Consider the following 20,923-nt stretch of genomic DNA (forward strand, 5'->3'; position numbering starts at 1 on the left):
CCGTGCCATGCCATAGCTTCACATTAGTCGAAACGTGGGAAAGACCAGAAAGTTCCTGCATTTGTTTAATGTCCTCTGTTGCCATTCCGAAGTTCACAGTAATATTGAAGCACGGAGCCTGCATTTCTGCTTTCCACTGAGCACCCAGTGCTGGTCACCACCCTTCTGGAGACACACTTTCCCCCAAGTGTGGCATTCAAAAAGGTTTTTCCCAAGTCTGTCTCCCCAAAATAAATGTCAGACCTAAGACGCTGCTAGCAACACATCGTAAATATAATGTAGCACACTTGGAAGCAAGCTGGTCAGAAGCTATCTTCCCGAAGGCAATCAGAATATTGTCTGGTCCACCATAGGTGGAGCATATACCATACTGATAAGGATGGTGATGTTTCCCCTGTGAGCCCAGAGAATAAGTCTAACCAGCTCAAGGGCGATCAAGGTTAGACTGCCATCTTGAATCTAGGATCCACCATTTTGTTTCATGTGTACCCCTAAGCCCTCCTCTTCCTATTGCGTGTACACCCCTAGATCGTCCCCCTCCCATTGCTGTGCCTATGGTACAACCCCTTCATGTGACGTGTGGGTTACCTATAATCAGGGGGCTTGCATGCCCCCAAGTATATATAAGCCTTGCTTAGAAAGAAATCTTTCTTTCTCCTCCTCCCTCCTCCTCCTCCCCTGCTCTGCACAGACCTGGCTGCTGAGATCATGGCCGTCCAGGAGGTGAGCGTGCTACCATCAAATGTGTGTGGCTCCTTTATTATATTCACTCTATCTCTCTTATTCTCTATGACTTTACTAAAATCTTTCTATATTATAACCGTACAATTGCTCCTAGGGATCCCCCGGTCTTGCCAGAGGCTGGTGACCCTGACACCAAAGATCATCAGTGCCAGAGTGGGGATTACAGCATTGCCTTTTCTGACCTCTTTGAAGATGGCCAGGATGGGGGGTGTTTTACCCACATCTCCCCGTGGTCCTATATTGGTACATAAAATAAGAACACCTGTTCTCTTGGAAGAAGGGGTTCCATCTCTTCAGCCATTTCCTCAACAGGGAGGAGGAGTGACTTACTTCTTTAGTGAAACTGGGAAGAGGGTCCTTAGGCTGTTGAGCCGCACCCACTGGTAATCAATGCATTTGCCTCTTGGCTAGGCTCCTCCAGCCCACTCTATCAGGGGTCCCTCTGCTCCATCAGCTTTCTTGCTTGGAACGAGTGTGGCTCTGAATTCTGAGTCTGCCACCCAAGCTCTCTGTGACCCGGGACATGCAATTCCATCTCTCCACACCTTAGTTTTCTTAGCTTTAGGATGAGGACCATCATAGCGATCTCAGAGTTCTTGCGGGGATTAAATGAATTCATAATATATATCAAGCTCTTAGAAGATTTAATTTGTGAAACATAAGATAGTAACTTGGAGGTGGGGACACAATCAGGGAATGAAAGAATCCAAAGTTCATTGGAGCCTCAGACTCAAGCAGGGGCCTCTAGTCGAAGGTTGCAGATATGAGCCTTGACTCCCGAGGCGATTGCTTGTACACGTACTTAGGAATCGGTTAGAGACAAGGCTATGATTAATAGTCCCTATAAGCCACAACCCATGCCAGTTGAGCAACTTCATTTTGCCTTTTCAGAAATCGCATTCTCACTGTGCGCATGGGATAGCATCAATCGGGAATGGTCCCTCTCCTCAAATCCACAGTCTGGAAATCCCACCCACAGGCCTTGAATCAGAAAAGCTTTAGAAATGGAAGGCAACTAGCAGGTGATCTTCCAACTAAGAAGACTAAACAGAGAAAACCAAGGTGATCTGCATTTTCAGCTGCAAATGAAGAATGGAATTCAAGACAGTTGCCTCTCACCAACAAACCATGTTGCTAGGTGTGTTAGGCCTGGTTGACTAGAGAAACAAATCCAGTGACAATCATATATGTATAAGAAAGAGCTTTATCTCAAGAAGTAATTATATATCAAGAAAAAAAATCAACCCAGTCCAGTCCAACTCAAATCCATATGTCCTATATTACTCAGCAAGTCCCTCTTCAGACTCACGTAGCCACATGCAATGATGCAGGATGCAGGAAGATCACTAGCTGGTAGGTGCAAAGCCACATGGATCCAAGGTTGGTGGGAATAGGGCAAGGTGGCCAGCAAGCAGGAAAGTCAAGGCAGAGAAGTGATGATGGCAACTTAGGTACAAATATGCTTGATACAACTGATGTATGGATTGTTGTAAGAGTCCCCGATAAGATGAATATATATATAAGAACAACATATATTAGCTAGAATTTTTCTTTAAATAAAGCTTACTTTCTAATTTTTTTAATAAAGAACGTTTAAAAGATACACCAACTAGGGGGAAAAAGTCAAGGCAGAGAGCGAGGTTCCCAGGGCCTTCCTTATGAGAAAGTCACACCCACAAGGAAGCACCAGCAGGCTGTTACCTACATGACAGGTTGGATATACCCCTACACTCTCATATATCTTCAAATTGACATAAGATTATCTAACACTAGGCATTATGGGAAATTCTTCTACCTCCTGTGTGAGACGGAGGGCACTTCTCACTAGGTGATCATCCCCCGTCCATCTACTGGTCTGCAGAACAGTCTTCAGAGAATGAGTCATCCCATAACCTTACATTTGTTGAATGTTGCTCACCCTGACTGAGCAACATGAAACCTGGTAGGGAGGAGAGCCAGATGATCAGGAAAAAAAATACAGAGAGCCCTTTTCTTGTTTGAAATGTTGCTTGTAAGGCACGTCTTTGAGGGTGATGGCACACGTAAGTGTGGCAATGTGCGCATGCCACGTAGGGGACTTACCTCCGGGGAAACAGCCTCCCCTCCATCAGAAGCGTTGCTTTAGAGGATAATGAGCCACACTGCTGATCCTATTTTCTCTTTCTCTTTGTGTAGAACTTGCCCCCGTGCTGTCAGCTCTTTGGATTTATTGATACTGCGGGGAATTAGGAGAAAGAGAGACATTACTTTGGCTTTTGGGCTTTGTTTTCAAAAAAATGTTTGCATTCTCATATTCAATAAGAAGAAAAGGGGATGGAGGAAAATCTATTCACAGTCAGAAAGGCTATTTCTTACACTGAAAAGAAGAAAAAGGCAAGATAAAAGAGGAAATGAAATAGGTGTTTCTTCTATGGGATTTCAATTAATGATGTAAGATCATGATATATTTGGTGGGAGTAGTAATAGTCCATAATAAACAAACCCCCACCCGATACTGGAACAACCTTTGTGGTTGGCGTGATAGATTTGCCCTGCAAAATGTTATCAGAGTGGACAGAATAATATTGTAATATATTCAAAATGTGTGTGTGTTCGGTGGTAGGGATATACATACATCGTATATATGTATGCATGGCATGCATTTATACATCCCTTCCCCTGTGAATATCACAACAATCCAGGTCAGGCCCTATTGCTGAACACACCTAAATACTGCTTTCTAAATTTTCAGCAACTCCTCAAATAGAAGCCAGAAAAGAAAAATTGCCTCTCACTCCAAAGTCTTAAAACACACAAAAAGGCACCATATTGCCACTTTAGGGACACATTTGTTCCCTGCTGTTGCTATTTTGTATGTCATTTCAGCCCTGCAGTTAGCTATAAAGCAAATCTCTTCTTTTTCCAGAGAGGAGTAAGAGCTGCCTGAAGGGAAACAAGAATGGGAAGCGTCCTTAAAATGACTGATTTATAATCGGCAAGGAGATACAATATGAAAATTATAGCTTTCTCATTTTAACCTAGGGAGCCTCTGCCTTTTCCTCTAAAGGCACGCCCTGGAGGCCCCCTGGAGGTGCAAGAGAGAGACTGTTAGGAAGATGCGCTTCAGATTTCAGAAGATGGGGAGGAACAGGGGGTGGGATGGGGCCGTTTGCAAGTGAGAGACAGACAGAGAGATGGGGAGTGTGAGTAAGTGGCGTGTGTAGTGGTGGTTCAGAGAGGGTTACAGCAGGGTTAGGGAGGACTCAAAGGAAATCTAGAAAAGTGAGCGCATGCATGGTCCAGTCCAAACAGAAGCGTGGAATTCAGATGTCCTCAGCAATGATCCCTACGCCAACAGTTGCATCAGGCAATTTTCCCTGAGGAATTGGGTAATTTCCCGGAGTGTATTTGATCATCTTTAATATGGAAAATCGCATGCATGGAAGAACAATGTGGCATGGAGGACATGGAGGCAGGGATCATAGGTGAAAGACTGAAGATCGGCTAGTGTCTCTTTGCCTCTCGGGCACTCAAGTGCAGATCAGTGTAGGCCCCATGGGGTTAGCCTCCTGTGGGATCTGACCAAGGGAAAGGACTCTGGGGTCTGTTGAGCAGAAGAAAGGGATGCCATGATCTGCTATGAAACCACGAGGCGCCCATGGACCTTTAGCTCCCATTCACACCCTTGTATGAGGGGCTTCTAAAAGTCACTGGACATTTTTTCATTGTGTTTTTAATGCAATTATTCGCGGTCTTTCAACATCCCCTCTCTCCCCATATTGCTGCCCAGCCCCCACCCCCCACTGAATCATGGTTGACCTATTTACACACTAGAAAGTGTGCAGCCTCTAAAGTTAGGTTACAGGAGGCATGCAGTGTCCACTTTAACCTCGTGGATGTCTCCCTCTGAGGAAAGCCATCTGGAATGTCCTTGGGCTACTCTTGGCTCCCAGCAAGGGGCCCAAAAAGAAAGGACTTGTCTTGTCAGCTTGCCAGCCACAGGAAAGAGCTGCCTGGACAGGTATCCTCCAGCGATAACCAAGCCTCCCGATCAGAGCAGCTCCAGTCATCTGATGCTAACTTCTGGCTGTTTCCTAAATACCCAACCACAGAGAGTGGGAAAATGAATGGGGACTGTTATTTGAAGTGAGTACTTTGTGGATTGTTACGCCCCAACAGATAACTCGTACATCTGCACTGGACTGGGCTTGGGGGGAACTTTTTTGCCATTCTGTTGAAGACTCTTTCAACTACTATAATCACTAAGAGATTGACGAGATGAGATATTATGCATCTTCTCAGGAATCCATTAGTATTCATTTAATCATTTTTTAATTCCCCAAATAATTACTGAGCATCTTGGGGGTCCTAGAATCTGCAGTAATCCCTGGGAGAATAAGAGTAAGTTCCACTCATTCCCATCTAGAGATCAGTGAAAACAATAGAACGTGATGTGGCCCCAAATGACAGGGAATCACATAGGACATGTTGCTAGAGCCCTTGCTGCAGGGAGAAGCCAAGTGAATCTGGTAGAATCAGGAAGCACTGCTGCAAGGAAAGGATATTTAAGGGCAAACCCAAAGGTTTGGTAGCAGTTATCAAAGACACAAGGCGGCAGATGGTGCAGAATGAATAAGAAGAATGCAGGGTGTAATTCAAAGGTCCTGGGTGCACTAACAGCTGTAGGACAAGGGGCAATTGGCCTTTTCTTTTCTTTTTTTTAAATCTTTTTATTGGGGCTCATAAGGCTCTTATCACAATCTGTACATACATCAATTGAGCAAAGCACCCTTATACATTCGTTGCACTCGTCATTCTCATAATTCACCTTCCACTCGGGTTCCTGGAATCAGCTCGGTTTCCCTTTTTTTCCCCTGTCCCCCTCCCTCCCCGATCCCACCCCTGGTCCCTTGATAGTTTATAAATTATTATATCTTATCTTACACTCCCCGGAGTCTCCCCTCACCCGCCTCCCCATTGCCCATCTCCCAGAGAGGAGGTTACACATAGATCTCCGAGATTGGTTCTCCCTTTCTACACCCCCTTCCCTCCTGGGGTCGCCACTCCCACCGCTGGTGTTGAGGGGTTCATCTGTCCTAGATTCCCTGTGTTTACAGATCCCTACTGCACCGCTGTGCATTCTCTGGTATAACCAGGTCCACAAGGCAAGGTAGAATTGGGGTCATGATAATTGGGAGGGGAGGACGCGTTCAGGAACTAGAGGAAGGTTTTTAGTTTCATTGTTGCTACACTGAACCCTGAGTGACTCATCTCCTCCCCACTACCCCTCTGGAAGGGATGTCCAGCTGTCTACAGATGGGCATTGGGTCCCCATCATGCACTCCCCCTCTTTCACGGTGATGTGATTCTCACCACCACCCCACCTTTGCCATTACCATCTCCCCTGTACGGTCCATGAAATGTTCAACTACATCAACTCTGGGACAAGTAATGCAACAAAACAGCTGCACGTCTGTCTTCACACTACCTTTACTTCTTCCTCCAATTTTCTGTCCTCCTCTGGTACCCATATGTCCTGCGTTCAGTTTTATAGCTCGTGTAGGAAAAGTGATTTAGACACTGGGAGAGTGCTTAGTCTATTATAATTGTTAACAAAATAATAAAGTTCCTTAAAGATGACATGTCACTCTTTCACTGAAAGCCAGGCTACGAGGGCCCAGGTGGACATCGCTCATGGGGGATAACCCCAAATCTATGGCCCTGGATTGAAGCCCGTTAGTGCTTCTACCTCCCCAGGTAGACTGGACGTGTGGTGCCCAGGACATGAATGGCATACACACAGAAAGCACCCGGAAATAGAAACGTATCATTTTCACAATATTTAATGGTACGAATATCGATGGAATTGCTCACTTATTCAGTAACTCTGCCTAGGCACCCCACAAATGCACACTCAGAGTGGTGGGCGTTCCATGAGAGCCAGGATGGTGCATGCTTTATTCACAAAGACTCACAAAGCCTCACACAGTGCCCTGGCCTTCGATAAGCATATTCTGAATTTTAAAAGGTTAATTACCAATTAACTTACTGGTTAGCAATTGTTATTCAATGAATAAAAGCTAATTGGTGCTGCATTCACGAGCATTTGTGAACCTTTCTTTCAATGCATTTAGAAAATTAATTTTCCATACCAAAAGCATGGATGTCATTTTTCAATGCAGGAAGCTTTCATGTGGATCCGATGAGCCAGTTTTTATTAAGCTCCTTGTCTACCAGGCCATTCTTGGCAAGCCAACCATAGAGCCACAGGAATATGTAAAACTAAATCTGTGTGATATCATTGTTAGGGAACTGTCAGGCTCAGCCCTTGACAAGATAGCGTGGAAGTGATAAAAGCAATAGAAAAATACAGCCTCAAGTGTAGCAGCCATTGTGTTTCACACTCTTATCTGGTGAATGTAAATAAAGCCTTTGACACAGATCTAAAGATGTTAGTCTTGGATTTCTTCCTGCAGGCTGGGGGTGTGAAGGCACTGCTGCAGTTGTTTCTGTAAGCAGCCACAGCCGGATTGCAGCTGGCAGCAAAAGGGCTTCTGCCGGACCGAATCAGACAGCCTGTCTTCACACTGCTGACGGGCTGGTGGAGGTGAGAAAACAAGTAAGGGGCATTCCTGAGGCTCTGAGAAAGACAGGGAAGAGCAAGGGGCTTGTGTGGTAGGAGCTTGAGGAAAGAAAAGTCTCCCAGAACAAGGGGCGAAATGTTTCCCTCAAGGTACTGAACGTCCATGAGGTAAACTTCAGCCTTGACCCAAAGGAAGCTCTCCTTGGCTTACCTTACTGGACAGTAACTCTGAGACAATTTCCTATATTCGTGCCAGGCAGTTGTAGGTAAGAACCCGCAGGGGGATTCCAAAGCACCCACATGTGCTGGGGATGGATCACGGGAATACGGAAATTTTGAAAATATGGTAATGTTTTCCTAAAGGTGAAAACGATAAACTAGATCACGCCAAGAATTTGGAAAAAAGGCACTCTCTATGGAGAAAGAACACTATGAGTGTATTTACATATTTATTTTTAATAATTCACATCTTTCTCTTTTTAAATACAGCCCTGTACTAGAAAACTGATGTTCTGATTCCAAATTATATTCATAAAGTCAATGGAATATATAAAAAGCAGCAGCTAAATTGATGGCTATAAATCCTATTTGATTATGTATAAGATAAGGATAAGAACTAATCTCTGTTAAAATAATATATTATAATAAAATATATAATTATGTGTAAAATAAGCCATGATAATATTATACTATATGTTGTAAATAGATAAATAAAACTCTCTTTACATAAAAGTTGCCCTCAACCAGCATTTCACCAATCCTCAAATATGTTTTTTTTTTTTAAACGTTTTATTAGGGGCTCATACAACTCTTATCACAGTCCATACATATACATACATCAATTGTATAAAGCACATCTCTACAGTCTTTGCCCTCATCATTTTCTTTTGTTTTTCCCTTTTCTTTTTTTACATTTTATTAGGGACTCATACAACTCTTATCACAATCCATACATATATATACATCAATTGTATAAAGCACATCCATACATTCCCCGCCCCAATCATTCTCAAAGCATTTGCTCTCCACTTAAGCCCTTTGCATCAGGTCCTCTTTTTTTTTCCCTCCCTCCCTGCTCCCCCCTCCCTCATGTGCCCTTTGTAATTTATACATCGTTATTTTGTCATATCTTGCTCTATCCGGAGTCTCCCTTCCCCCCCTTCTCTGCCGTCCCTCTCCCAGGGAGGAGGTCACATGTGGATCCCTGTAATCAGTTCCCCCTTTCCTCAAATATGTTTTAATTAAACAGCAGAAAATTGCTGGTTAATCATTTAGAGTTTTATATGTATATAGATAACCATATATATCTTTATGGCACTTAACAACATATATATGTATAATCTAAGCCAATTATAAATAATATTCTATTGTTGTAGTTATTTAATGAGCATTGATTTAGCATCTAACCTGCGCCCGGATCGGTGCTAAGGTAAAAGAGCAGTTGTCACTGAGTTGACCCCAAAGGCAGGACTCCGTTTGTCAACCAGAGCTTACTCCCCAGTTTTCAATGACTGGATTTTCTCCTTTGAAGTAGACCACCAGCACTTTCTTCTGAGGTACTTCCAGATGGACCTGAACCTCTGAGCATTCAGTTAGCAGCTGAGTTTGTTAACCATTTGTTCTGCCTAGTAACTCCCAGGAAACTAACAAGACAGCGTTTGTCTTTAAAAAAAAAAAAAAAAAAACCTAACATTTAACGATCTAGGCTTTGGTCTCCATTGAATTTAGTTTCTTGATACATTGAGTGGTTCTACTACTTTGTTAATATGGAAGTCACAGATAACTCATTCATAGCGGACGTTTCAAAATTAATTTTCATGTGGATGCAAAAGAATCTGTGCTATTTGGATACATTGAATCCAGAAAACGATCAAGATGTGCTAAAGGTCTAATTCTGAAAAGGTAGATTGGTTCTCCTGGGCTCATTCTTCAATAATTACCTGTTCCCTCCAAGGATGTGTCTTGTCACTATCTCTCTTCGCTTGTACTTTTACAGGAGAGAGACTATTGTTTCATTTTCAAATTTCTAGGCTTAATATTCAGTATTTCACATGTTCCTATTGTTAAGTGCCATGGAGTGGATTCCGACCCATAGCAGTCTTATGCACAACAGAACACAACATGGCCCAGTCCTGTTCTGTCTGCACGCATGCTCCCATTCTGTAGTTCAGAGATGTATCACTTACCACATAAACCACATGCTATATATTATATAGATGATGAGAATTATTTAAGCCAACCCTTTTATTATGTTCAGGAGGAAATTAAGGCGCAAAAGCATAAATATCCAATCCAGGTACTCACAGAGCTAGAGCGAGTGCCTTCTGAAATGTTTCCAATCATTCACTGGAAGGAGAAAGATAAAACAACTAACCGTATTGCCAACTTATTTGAATACATGGGTCAGCCAATAAGCCCATACAAAGTGGAAGGCTAGAGTCAGAATTGATTAAGTAATGGCCGAGGAGTGTACGGCTACTTTTATCTACGTGGGTTATGGATAAAACCATGCGGTCACCATTTTGAGTGGAATGGCTATGGGGCAGGGCCTTGGAATGTCAGCTGAGAATTTTGGTCACCTGTTGCTTGACAGTGTGCCCTTGCTCAGAGAGCAGACAGGGGAGCACAAAGCGGAAGGTCTTCAGCTACTGTTACTTTTCTTTCATTTTTTAAGTTGTGAATTAGATGAGGGTTTACATATCACATCCTTTTTGCATTCAACACTTTGCACAACTTGTGAAATCCTTCAATGGCTTGCACTGTTTCTCAACCCCCACCTTTTTCTTTCCCATCACCCACTTGCAGAACATTATCTTTCCCTTCCCCAAAGGTAGCATATTCTCTACCCTCTAGCCAATTGCTTCCCACTCCTTCCCTCAATATTATGTTACCACACAGGGAGACAATGAAATTATATGAGATTTCATCATATATCTTGTTTTCTTGGCATGAAAACTTCTGTCCTCTTACTACATTGGGGTGTTCTTTCTAGAACAGAGTTTCTCCACCTTGGTACTACTGCCATTTTGTGCAAGAATATTTCTTATCGCGGGGTGGGGGATGGTAGCACATTGGCTAAGCCCTGGGTTGCTAAGTGGCAGGTCAAAGGTTCAAATCCACCAGAAGCTCTGTGGAGAAGATGTATTCATCTGCTTTCATTGAGATAATCGTTATAGGGACCCTAGGAAGCAGTTTTTCTTTGAGTCGGAATCAACTTGAAGGTTTCAGATATAAAGCACAAATATCCAGAGGAACAAAAATGTCACTGGTTGAGAACCAATGCTCTAAGCAATCAAAGGAACCCAGGCTTGTTCCAGATGGAAATAGTGCGCTTGTACTTGAAAAGCATCACTGTCGGTCACCGTGGATTCTGGGGCATATTTTCCACCAGAAGAGGAAGTAGAGCTCTTCCACATGTATCCAGAGCTTAGTCACGGGCTAAAACCCTGGAAACTGCGGCTAAGGGGGTGAGGGTGAGGGGGATCCAGAAACTCCTCCGCCTGGAGACCCCACCTCCACCACCCAAGGCCTTCTAGAGAACCTACTAAATGATTTATAACAAGGCCGATGATCAAGATTCCTTTCCAACCAGGCATGTACTTGATGTAGGCTGTGAAGGCGGAGAGAGTAATGGAGCAAAGAGCTCAGGTTAGGCAATGCTGTCAGCAGCACCGCTTCCAGAGATTGCAGTAAACATTGTACGTTCAAAATTTGCATTATGATCCATTTTGGTTAATCACCATTTAGCTTACTTATCAGTATTTGTACTAATTTAGGCTTAGAGCATGCCTGCTCTTCTAATGTTGGATTTTCTAACCCATTTAGATAAATGGAGTTTTTAACAGAAGGTGGCAGCTGAAATGCCACATGAGCATCAGCACATCTTTTGCCAATCCTAAGAAGTCTAAGATTCAATAATCTACAACTGATTAAATTTCCTTTGAAGTAGACTGTTCAGAAGACTTTTTCATATGGAGTCAAATAAATATCAACCCAAGTTCCTTTTACAAGAAGGCTTCAAAAAGCTCATGGGGGAAAAAAAACACCCCATTATCCTTTAATTCCATTTTTCTACAAACTTTTTGAAGCCCCTTTAGACTGGTTTTAATCTTAACCAGTTTCATAAGCTGAGACATATATGATACTCTTGAACTTAAGTCACCTCATGACATGCATTATTTAGTATAAAACATTTTTAAGATTTGAATGCTGACATCCATATCCCAGTACCCATCCCCAATTCATTACTGTCAAGTCTGTTCTGACTCATAACAGCCCAACAGGACAAAGTACAATTCCCCATAGGGTTTGCAAGGCTGCAATATTTACAGAAGTGGGCTGCTACATCATTCTCTCATGGAGCAGTAATGAGTTCAAAGCATAAATCTTATGCTTGTCAGTTGAGCGCATAGCTATTGCTTCACCTGGGCTCCTTCCCGAGTAATTTCCTTTTAGCTAGGGATACAATTTGTGGAATTGACTTAAAATTTTTGGTTAATTACATCAATGGATATAGCTATATAGGTATATCTATAGCAATAGATACTAAACTTTTAGGGAAATCAAGAGAGTAGAAGAGGTACTTTTCTGACTTGTTTTTCTCTTCCACTCCTGTGTGAGTGATATAAGAGCAACAGTATTCTTAAATTTAGGGTTGGTGAACCAATTATATCATAAATCCTCCAAAGTGCCTCTTAAAAATGTAAGGTCATGATGGTGGAGTCCATGGATCTGCATTTTGTCAAAATACCTCAGGTGATGCCATGTTCGCTCAAGTCTGCAGATAACTCAACTGGAGAGACTAGTTGGGTTGAATATTTTTTAAGACAAAGATAGTTCCCTAATCTACTATCTAGCAAACCAGATTAGCGCCTTTGGTTTCATATATTATAAAAATCCAGAGCTCTTCTGGGTATGCTATAGACTTGTTTATGAAAAGTGTCTTGGAGATCACAGGATTTAGAATTTGAATGACATAAATACTGGATGAGATACACTCATTAGATCATAGGGGTGCTCCTTTGAGGGAGATAAACAGAAGTCTGATTAATGAGAAGGGGCCGGGGGAATATGCAGGGATTTACAAGCCAAGAAAAGTCTCAAACCGAACCAGACATGAAAATTCATGGATAATGTAGTCGCAGAAATAAACACAATCTCTATAAATGAACATGGTGTCCTAATCTTATAAGAAAAGAAAGAAAATTTATAATAAACAAATAAGGATTTCCTTCCTCAAAACAAAGGGCAATATTCATGTGAGTAGTCCTATCCTCAAGAGACAATGAATTAAATTAAAACCATGCCAAAAAAACATGTAAACTTTGTACCAATCGTGACAACGAGGCTTGGTGCCTGCGAGAACGTCCAGTGGTGTGTTCAGATGTTGTGTGGAGTTTGGGACGGTTCATTGAAAGGACTTCCACTGTGCAAAATATCCACAATTGGGTCCCGTCCCAGTACCCTTCCTCCTGGCTCCTTTGAAGGAGGCCCTGTCCCCTTTTATAACTTCAACACTAGCATGATCCTTTCTTTATGTGTCCCTCTCATCAGGCACCAGCAGAGTTACAGAGAAGAGACCCAAGGCTCATTTTATCCCAACTCTTACTTAGTGCTTAAATCTCTTCTGCAACATCTCCACCAAGTGGTTGTCTAACCTAGTGTTCTAAATTTGGCTATTCACATACAACCATTGGCTGATTTTAAATTACTCCCTCCCCTTCTATTCTTGAATTGCTGTAAATTCATAGCAGTAAATGTGGAAATTAAATCTACAGAAATACACATTGACAATATAATAATTTATCTGCATATCTACATTAGAAATGATTTCAGTGAAAGTTTGTGTCATTCAAACCTTGAGTCAAGTATAGACATGCTTGAATACACAATCTCTAAACTCACTGCCACCAAACGGATTCTGACTCACAGTGGCCCTATAGGATAGGGTAGAACTTCCTTTGTGGGTTTCCAAGACAGTACATCTTTATGGAATCAGAGAGCCTAATCTTTCTTGGCAGAGATGCTGGTGATTTTGAACAGCTGACTTGAGATTAGCAGCCCAAAGAGTATGTCATCAAGGCTCCACAACATCTATAGTTCTTTTTATTTGCATATGTGTATTGCCATCTGTCTGAAAATCAACAGGTTGATTACTAACTATATATATTCTATATATCAGAATAAATTTTTTAAACAATTTATTGGGGCTCATACAATTCTTATCACAGTTCATACATATACATACATCAATTGTATAAAGCACATCTCTACAGTCTTTGCCCTAATCATTTTTTCTCCTCTTTTCTTTTTTTACATTTTATTAGGGACTCATACAACTCTTATCACAATCCATACATATACATACATCAATTGTATAAAGCACATTCATACATTCCCTGCCCCAATCATTCTCAAAGCATTTGCTCTCCACTTAAGCCCCTTACATCAGGTCCTCTTTTTTTTTTTCCCCTCCCTCCCCTTTTCCCCTCCCTCATGTGCCCTTGGTAATTTATACATCGTTATTTTGTCATATCTTGCCCTATCCGGAGTCTCCCTTCCCCCCCTTCTCTGCTGTCCCTCTCCCAGGGAAGAGGTCACATGTGGCTCCTTGTAATCAGTTCCCCCTTTCCAACCCACTCACTCTCCACTCTCCCAGCATCGTCCCTCACACCCTTGGTCCTGAAGGTATCATCCACCCTGGAGTCCCTGTACCTCCAGCCCTAATATGTACCAGTGTACAGCCTCTTCCCTATCCAGCCCTGCAAGGTAGAATTCGGATCATGGTAGTTGGGGGGAGGAAGCATCCAGGATCTGGGGGAAAGCTGTGTTCTTCATCAGTACTACCTCGCACCCTAATTAACCCATCTCCTCTCCTAAACCCCTCTATGAGGGGATCTCCAGTGGCCGACACTTGGGCCTTGGGTCTCCACTCTGCACTTCCCCCTTCATTTAATATGGTATATATATATACATATACACACATATACACATACATACACACACTTATATCTTTTTTTTTTTTGCATGATGCCTTATACCTGGTCCCTTGGCACCTCGTGATCGCACTGGCCGGTGTGCTTCTTCCATGTGGGCTTTTTTGCTTCTGAGCTAGATGGCCGCTTGTTCACCTTCAAGCCTTTAAGACCCCAGACACTATCTCTTTTGATAGCCGGGCACCATCAGCTTTCTTCACCACATTTGCTTATGCACTCATTTGTCTTCAGCGATCCTATCATGGAGGTGTGCCAGAATAAATTTTTAAAGAGATATGTGCTAGTTAAAATAATCTTGCACTCCATATGGTGAGTAACACTGGTCTATTCCATCCTCAAACATTCTGATGTGGTGTTTTGTGTCAGCTTATGAAATCTGTTCGTGACGTACTTGCCCCCAGGCCTATCTATTTACTGTTAACTCTGCTCACAGTGTATAGAGACTGAGTCCATGTTTGAACCTACACCTCCAGGCTTGTTTTATGGAGGCCCTCTCACCATCTAATCACACTTGCTTGTACATTTAACTTCCTTACCATAAACCAAACAAAACCCACCGTCATTGAATCAATTCTAGCTCATAGCAACCCTATATGTAGTTTCCAAGGCTGGCAATCTTTATGGAAACAGATCGCCTCATCTTTCTCAGAGAAAGTGACTGGTGGGCTTGAACGACCAATGTTGCTGTTCGCAGTCGAGTGATTACTGGACAAGCACCACCATGGCTCCTCCTCCTAAACTTCCAAACTCACTGTTGTTGAGTTCCGTATGCCACACAGAGACCCTATAGGACAAGTAGAGCATCCCCCATGGGTTTCTGAGGCTGTAAATATATATTTTAAAAATACTTTTATTGGGGGCTCTTACATCTCATCTCCATCCATACATTCTTCCAACATGTAAGCACATTTGCACATCGGCCGCCATCATCATTTTCATAATACTCTCTTCCCACTTGAGCCCCTGATATCAACTCCCCATTTCTTCCCGCTTTCTCCCTTGCCTGCCCTCCCTTACCAACCCTTGACAAGTTATAGATTATTTTTTCCATATCTTACATCATCCTGTGTCACCCCTCACCCACTTTTCCATGATTCATTCCCCCTTGGAGGGGGTTCTAGGTTCATCTTTACAGGACTAGAACTCTTAGCTTTCTTCCACCAGAGCAGCTGGTGCTTATGAACTGGGGGGCTGGTAGTCAGCAGCCAATTCAGAGTCTACTATGTCACCAAGGCGCCTTCCTGTTAAACTTACTGGGTCATAAATTGATGTGTCCTCTTTCCATCTGAGTTGCAGAGTTCTACGCTTTCTTCTAGAGTTCCATTTTCTTCTAGAAAGCAACTCGTAGTTTTCTAGCTCACTTGTTCTTCTGAAGAACATGGGCTCTCTTTGCCCTCAAAGACTCTGGGAACCATTTTCGACTCATTTCGTCACGAAGGAAAAGATGTGACAATGTTGTTTGTTGTTAAGTGCCATCTAGTACAACAGAGTGAAATACTGTTGGATCCTGCCCCATCCTCACAAGTGGGATGGTTGAGCCCATTGTTGCAGCCACTGTCTCAGTCCATTTCGTTGAGGGCCATTCTCTTTTTCCCTGCCCCTCCACTCTACCAAGCATGATGCCTTCCCCAGGAACTGATCTCTCCTTATGCGGCCAAAGTATGTGAGGGAAAGTCTTGCCCTCCTTGCCTCAAAGGAACATTCTGGCTGCACTTCTTCCAAGACAGATCTGTTTGTTCTTTTGGCAGTCCATGATAATTGCAATATTCTTCATCAGAATGGAAGTTCAGCTGTATCCATTCTCATTTGGTCTTAACTTCTTCAATATCCAATTTTCACATGCATACAATGTTGTTAAGTGTCATCAAGTTCGTTCTGACTCATAGGGACCCGATGCACACCAGAACAAAGCATTGCCAGTCATGTTCTTTATGTCATGTCATACTTCCTCAGGTCTCTAGTCATCAGTGTTTAATGCATCAAATCTGGTCCTGACATAGTCCCCAAACTTAGATGGTATATCTTCAAGGTGGTATTTTGGCTCTCATAGACTTATTTTAATTTCCTTCAACCTCAACCTCACTAACATATGAGCAGTTGATGATCTATTCAGTGGAATAGATTGGCCTCTGGGCTGGTTTTAATGGCTGATATTGAGCTTCTCCATGGTCTCTTCCCACAGGTGTAGTCAATTTTATTTCTATTTAGTCCATCTGGAGAAGTCCTTGTGTGTTGCCGCCATTTGTTTTGTTGAAAAAAAAAATGCTATTTGTGATGAAGTCATTGGTCTCATGAAACTCTACCATGTGATCTCCAGCTTTGTTTCTATCAAGAAGACCATACTTTGCAATTACTGTGCCTTCCTGTTTCCAACTTTAGCATTCCAATCACCAGTACTAATCAGTGCATCTTGGTTAAATATTTCATCAATTTCAGACTGAAGACAGTGGTCGAATTGTTCCATGTCTGCATCACTAGCTTTAGGGGTTGGTGCATAAAGAGTAGTTGTATTGACTGGATTGCCTGGTATGAAGTTCGATATGATCCTATCACAGACAGCGTTGTACTTCAAGATAGATCTTGAAATATCCTTTTTGATCCTCTAGATTTTATCATTCTATCATTTGTCATAGTAATTATATGATCTTATGATTTAAAATGACCAATGCCAGTCCACTTCTGCTCACTGACACCTAGAATATTGATTTTTGTGTGTTCCATTTTATTGGTGATGACTTCCAATTCACCTAGTTCATACTTCATACATTCCAAGTTCCAATTATTAATTGAGGTTTACAGCAGTTTCTTCTTGTTTGAGTTGCACCTCATCACAAATGAAGGTCCCAAAGGCTCACTCCTCCAGCCAAGCCATTATGGGTGACAACTTTGAGAGGGCAGCTCTCTCTCAATCATCTTTTGAGTCCCTCTTGAGGGGTCATTTCTGGCACCAACTCCAACAGTGCTGTGCTCCTATTCATTAGGTTTTCAGTGACTGACAGCATTTTGATGGTATCCATAAAAATTTCAGTGACTAATTTGTCTGAAAAATAGACGGCCTATTCCTTCTTTGTAGTCTGTTCTTATTTTAGAAGCCCTGCTGAAATCTGCTCACTGTCAATGACCTTGCTGGTATTCTTGCAAAGAATATTCATAACATTAGTGTGTTAGTCTGAGTAGACTAGAAAAACAAATCCACAGAAACTCATATGTGTCTATGAGAGAGTTTTATATAAAGGGTAAATGTACATTAAGAAAGCATCCGAACCCAGTCCAGTGCAAGCCCATAAATCTGACATTAGCCCATATGTTTGACACTGATATACAAAGTCCCCTACCACACACACACACACACACACACACACACACACACACACAATGACGCCTAATGGAGGATCATCACAGGCCAATTGGTAGAAAGTCTTTGAATCCAGTGGTGCTGTAAGCATCTCAGCGCTGGCAGGGGTCTCCACATTGCTTCTCCAGCACCCAGGACTGCATCAGGGTAGGTCCATGTGGCTTCTCCTCAGGGATGTCTCACAGGAACTGAGCCTTGCCAGGTGAGGCAGACAACTAGCTAAGGCAGCCACACACTGGTCTGACCATCAGAGAGCAAGAGACCAAAAAGGCAAGGCTCGCCAGAGCCATTTTTCTCACTGTCCTTCAATTAAACTTCCCTTCAATGAATCCCACATGTGTTCATTGGCCAGGTTGGCACAATAAAATTAACTATCACAAGCAGTATTCATGATAGTTTAAAACTAGTAAAAAAGCATATTCATTTAATTACTTAATGACAAGAAACATGTATAAGTGGCTTTCCATATATAGCAAAAATTACCCAAATATATACCATTTTCAAAATTAAGAGTATATATTTTTTACATTCTAAGGTACAAAAGAAACAAAAGCTCATCACTGCTTTGAAGTAACATGGCATTTTACTTTATAAACTGTATTAGTTGAGATCAAATAAAAATTGGATTCCATTTTCTATGAGGAAAAAGAAACTAGTAACAATCCAAATGTCTAAAACTATGTGTCAAATATTTTGGAGTATATTCACACAACATTATACATCAATGCTAACAAGAAAAATTTCAATACACAACATGAATAAATCTCAGAAACTCAATGTTTAACCAAAGAAGACAGGCATCATAGGGTAGAAACTATCCAATTCCATTTACATAATGCACAAAAACGGGCTATGGAATCCGTGATATTAGAAGTCTGGAAAGTGAAGACCTTTTGCAGCTCATGATAGGAAGTGGCACAGAGAGGCTTCTTGTGCTGAATCTTGATCTAGGTGATGGTTATCTGGGCATTTTAATTGTGTGAAAATATATTAGGGCTGGATGCATCATTTTTGCCTGGTTCTGAACGTATGCCTTACATCAGCACATTACTTCAATACTACTACTAGTACTAATAAAGAACAGGATTTGCTTCCCCCCAAACTCTGCATTCACTAACGGGGTCAAGGCATTGTTGCTGGTTATCTTCACAAACACACGGTCGTAGGGAAAAAGCTACATGGAGTTTGTTTAGGAAATGTGTGACAATTTTCAAATGCTAAGATTATGCCTTTTATCTAGTTCTACTCTATTATTTACTTTGAATGTGTTTTCCAATAATGGCCCTGCATTTGTGCTGATTCATCCTCCTGACCCTGCCACATCCCCTGGCTTATTAAGGAATATAGGCTCGAGAGGCAGAACAGAGAGAACACACTGTAATTCATGTCAGTCTGTTGTTCTCATAAAGGCTTTGCTAAGAGGAGACATGAGCTCTGCTCTCCCCAGGCTTCCTTCTCTCAGCTCTGCCTGATCAGCCTGCTGAAGCAGTCACTGCTCACAGGTCAGGGGAGCCTGCTGGCAGGTGCACTGACAGCTCACCAACAGCTCTTTGATCATAAGAACAGGTTGGTGAGTCCTTTGAACAATGTGGATGGGGGCAGCAGGTTTGGTGCTGGAGCAGAGCTGAAGTACTTTTGAAAGAACTCTATTGGAAAATGACCTTCATAGCAAGTAACATGGGTAATCCTCCCAGATCTCCATAGATCCCTTTTGAAATATTTTTGGATAGCCCCAAACCCTTTGGTGTCTGTCACATGCATCAGCCAGCCCCACGATTCTTTCCCAGAGGATCTTTTGGGAGTCCTAGAGCGGCTTCAAAAGGAGCAGGGATGACAGTCACTCAGCCACTAAGGACTCGAGTGCTAATTAAAAGGTCAGAGTTAAGAATCCTCCAGTTTCTCTGTGGGAGAAAAGATGTGCTCCTGTAACATTTATAGCCTAGGAGACTCAATGGGGGCAGTTCTATGCTTGTTATATGAGGGGTCCCCCCAAAACTGACAAAAAGCTCTGCTGGGGAGGAGCTTTTGTAGTACCTATTTCCCCACTAGGCGAGCATCCAGCAACTTGCTCTGAGTTAGTGCACCCAGTGGTGTCACCTGGGAAGGTTCTCTGTGGTCACGGTGCATATTTTTCATAAAGGCAGTTTCACGCGAGCCTCTTTTTTGTGATGGCTGAGTTACAAGAACAGCGTGAGGCTGTGCACTTTTGTTTCTTGCTCTGAAAAAATGCCACAGAAACTGAGCACAAGTGCATGAATTTTGCCCACATTTTCATCCATTTGGGAAATTGACAGACATCAAGAATGATGTTTGTCATCAACTAACATTTCACTTTTTTTGAAATGAAAAAAACCACTCATACACTTGAGTTTTTCCCATAGCACTGTCTTGTAAGCTGTGTTCAACATCACAACAATTTCTGCAGCATTTTTCCCCAAGCTGAACACTGTTCTCTTAAGTCAGCCATCACCAAAACATGAGGTTAGAGTGAAACTCCCTTTAGCACTGTGCTCAAAGACTGATGAGGGACCATTGGAGAGATGGGGAAGTTATGGACTACTTTGGATCATGGTTCAGTGAATTTTAATAAAAGATTTGGGAATGACAAGGGTCCCTCCAAATTTTGTGCCCTGGGTTCTGACTAATCAGGAAAAAGAACTTTGAGTGGGAACATGCCATGCTTTGAAAGAACTGCTCTGAAGTGACCCAGACTTTTCCCCCACACTCATTACTGGTGACGAGAGATACTGCTTTTCTTATGACGCCGAACACAAACATCAATCAAGCCAGTGAAAGATGTCATCATCATCTCTTCCCCCAAAAGCTCGTCAAGTGAAATCAAATATAAAGATGATGCTCATTTGTTCTTTTGATGTGAGGGGGATAGTGCATTTGGAGTTTGTTTTACCAGGTCACAGTGTCCATCAACCTTTCTATTTGGAAATTCTGAAAAAGATTCCATAACAGTGTGTGACAAAAAGGTCTGATTTGTGGCAAACAGGGGACTGGTTTTGCCACCATGACAATATACCTGCTCATGAAACCATCTCAGTGGGCCAGTTTCGGATAAAAAAACAGCATGTCTCTCTGGCCCCATCCACCTGACTCACCTGACCTTGCTTCATGCAAATTCTTTTTGTTTCTGAGAATGCAGAGGGGCTTGAAAGGACAGCAATGTGATGATGTAGAAGAGGTGGAGAAAAAAATGAGGGAGGTGCTGTCAGCCATGCAAACAGATGTGTTTGAAAAATGTTTCCAAGAATGGAA

This window comes from Tenrec ecaudatus, chromosome 4, assembly GCF_050624435.1.
Source record: "Tenrec ecaudatus isolate mTenEca1 chromosome 4, mTenEca1.hap1, whole genome shotgun sequence".
NCBI lineage: Eukaryota > Metazoa > Chordata > Mammalia > Afrosoricida > Tenrecidae > Tenrec > Tenrec ecaudatus.